The sequence below is a fragment of the Mastomys coucha genome, unplaced genomic scaffold (genome assembly GCF_008632895.1).
Source record: "Mastomys coucha isolate ucsf_1 unplaced genomic scaffold, UCSF_Mcou_1 pScaffold14, whole genome shotgun sequence".
NCBI lineage: Eukaryota > Metazoa > Chordata > Mammalia > Rodentia > Muridae > Mastomys > Mastomys coucha.
In genome coordinates this window covers 85,159,185-85,162,684 of record NW_022196896.1, presented here as the reverse complement: position 1 = coordinate 85,162,684, position 3,500 = coordinate 85,159,185, and positions in this window count along the sequence as shown.

Here is a 3,500-nt window from a genome sequence, read left to right as displayed (position 1 = left end):
AAAAAAAAAAAAAAAAAGAAAGAAAGAAAACTCCTTAGAGGGAGTCAGGAGGACAGATAGATACACAGGAAGTGTGAAGGAGGGACATTCAGTCTGAAGGGGGATTTTTTTGGAGCTGGCCTAAGAAGTGAGGGTTCCTGCTAGGACATCAGCTGAGGAGGAAGGTCAGGTGGGTGCTTTCTCTGCCTCTCTGAGCTAGCAGGCTTTCACCCTAGCATCTGGCTCCTGAGTCTTACTGACAAAATCAGACAATTGAGATTTTGTTTAAAAAAACAACAAAGTATAAAACTATATTCTTTTCTGTCTCTTTTTCTTCCTTCCTTCCCTTCTTCCTTTCTTTCTTTCTTCCTTTCTTTCTTCCTTCCTTCCTTCTTCCTTCCTTTCTTTCTTTCTTTCTTTCTTTCTTTCTTTCTTTGTTTCTTTCTGTGTGTATGTGTGTTTTGAGACAGGGTTTCTTCCCTGGATGGCTTGAAACTTGTAGACTATATTGGCCTTGAACTCTCCAAGATCCACCTGCTCCTGCATCCTGAGGGCTAGAAGTAAAGACACACACCATCATGCTGGGCTCTACTTTCTGACTTAAGATGTTGGTAACAGTCTCAGTATCTTTGTATTTTCTTTAACAATTAAGTATTAGTCAACATTCCATGCATCCAAAGCCCAACAAGATTGGAGGCTGTGAGTGTCACCTTGGCTTCTGTCTTCACTGAATTAAGTTTGACATCCACTAGCATCGTTTTGTTTTCTCATTAATGAAGGACTGAATGCCACAACAGTTTCAAGTTTTAAAAAGTCTCAATACAGGCTGGCAAGTGGTGTCACCAGCAATAGCTAAAAAAAGTTTTCAGCATGCAGTGTGCGCCAAAGAATGAGGTGTTAGTGAAAAATACATAAACTCAGAAGAAATATTATTTCACAAAACTTAATCTTGTTATTTCACTGAAATCACTAAATTGTTAAAGAACAAAATTTTCACATCACATTCAGACATTATTTATAATAGGCCAGAAATTTTAGCAAATGCAATTAGAAATTAAAGCATTGGGAGCTGGCAAGATGGTTCAGTGGTTAAGAGCAGTAACTGCTCTTCTGAAGGTCCTGAGTTCAAATCCCAGCAACCACATGGTGGCTCACAACCATCTGTAATGAGATCAGATGCCCTCTTATGGTGTGTCTGAAGACAGCTACAGTGTACTTACATATAATAAATAAATAAATCTTTTTTAAAAAATGAAAGCATTAAAAGAAGAAAAAGCTGTGGGGCACTTGCCTTTGGCACAGCCTCCCTCCTCTGCACTGCCAGTCCCTCCTGTGCATTCCAGCGGTCTCTGTCACTGACCTGCCTGCTGCCAACACAAAGCACAAACCCTCAAAGCATCTGAACTCTGTCCGCCCTCCTCTTAAAAAGGGAAGTACCAGCTGTGGGGATGCCTGTGAACCCAACACTTGGGAGACCGCAGTGGGACTGTTAGTCCGGAGCCTACCTGTGCTCTGTTGGGAGTGAGGTGGAGGAGAGGGAGGAGTGAAACCCCAGTTGTGGTCCCTCTGGGTGTGATCACAGAAGCGTGCATTTTCATACTTCTGTAGCTCCTTGGTTGAAACTTTTCTTCGGGAACAGCTGAACGAGCCCAAGAGCACAGCATCCTAAAGTTAGAACTCGAAAGTCAAGAAGCAGCCAACAGCAGCTGGGTGCCCTGGAGATGTTTGCAAGAGAGCACTGCCTTCCTCTTTGGATCAGTTCTCACAGCAAGTACATTCACACTTCAAATGCAAAGCCCCTGACTACTCTTGGCTCATCACATTTGCTACCTCATGAGGGCAGCAACATCACACAAACCACATGCAAGCCAAGTCTGATAACACAGCCTACTAGAATGTGAAGCAGCGTTCCCTTCATGCCTTGAGGAAAGACACCATGAGTGCTACTTCCCTTTGAAAGCTTTGACTTCATGCGCCTCTGCTGTTTAGGAGCTGACAAAAGTGTAACTGTACTGAGGCTGGGGTGGGGGGTGGAGGGTACTGACATCCCAATATGGTAGTAGTACTGGGCATGTAGCTCAGTGGCCGACAGAGCCTGCCTCTATCTGACTACCACAAGAAAACAACTGAAGTAATGCTAACAGATCCGATGCTTGAGGAGAGCGTCTGGAGTTCCCTTCACCATCTATTGTCCTCGTGTCTCCATTTTCAGCCACTGCTCACTCAAAACTTAATGGCATAACAGAAGCCAGTTAGCAGGCCCATGGCTGAGTCCTCACTGACTGACCACACTACCTCCAGGCCATCTTCTTACACGTCACTGTCCCCTCCATGTTCACCCACTCCCTCAACCACAAAATCTGTTTCTAGATTCTTCTTTGAACTTACGGGACTTTTAATAAATTCTCCAGTAGACATCACCAGTGAGATGTCCCCTTGGTGCCTCAGCATGTCGAAAACAGAATGCCCAGTCTCTTCCCAAATCTGCTCATCCCCAACATACTCCAACCAGTGGATGGCACTAACAGCAGTTCAGTCACTGGAGCTGGAGACCCAGGAGTTCATTCAATGTCTCTCCTTCCCTACCTCTCAGCCTAGGTTGTCTTCTGGTCATCCCCACTGCTGGCCCAGATCTAAGACTCATCAGGCCTCTGAGACATTTCTACATGGTGTCTCTGTCTCCTAACAATGGCCCCTTCACCTGTTTCTCTGCCTTGGTCACCATTGGTTTATCTTACATGTAAAGCTAGTCAGATTCCTTCTCTGGTTGAAGTTCTTGTTGATGCCAGAGAGCAGGAGGGCAATCGAGTCTCTTAATGGAAGACTTACGGAGCTATTGTCTGTCCATTAGTCTTTCTGCTCCACTGAGCACAGGGCCGAGGTATTGCCGTGCCTAGCTGCACTCGAATTCAGAGGATGCACGAGGCTTGTGAACTTCCAGCTTTTGTCAACTATGAGGTGTGGACCATCACAGGACCAGGAAGGAAGTCAGTCTAATAGGTTGCAGTCAGTCTTGCTTTATAAAAGAAAAACGGAATAGTAAACAACAGGGTATTGTTTGTGAACATTGTAGTAAAATAAAAATGAATAAGCCACTGCTTTTGTTTTGTCTTTTTTGTTTTTGCTTTATTTGGAGAGATCAGTTTTGCTTAGGGAAAAACAGAAACCACGGGTAGCTAAAAACTGCCTCGTTTCTGTGGACTGCCACAGGTCTCAAAGGCTGAACTTCAAAGAAAGAGGTGCCCACTGTAGACTTAGTTCTAGGTTTCTGAGAAAACAGAGGAAGTTAAAATCAGCTACAAAATCCCGGACTGTGGCCACATGTTGGGAAGGCCTAGCGGTCTATTGCTCTGGAAATTAAGCTTCTCCGATCTCACTTCTGATACTGAGGTAAAAATCTTACATGAATTCCCTGCTGTTGACAATGGACACTGATTCGAGTGTGAAGATTTAACAGTTAAACCGGCTTCTTCCCCATTCCTGTCAGGAACAGAGATCTTTGAGCCAATGAGGTACCACCA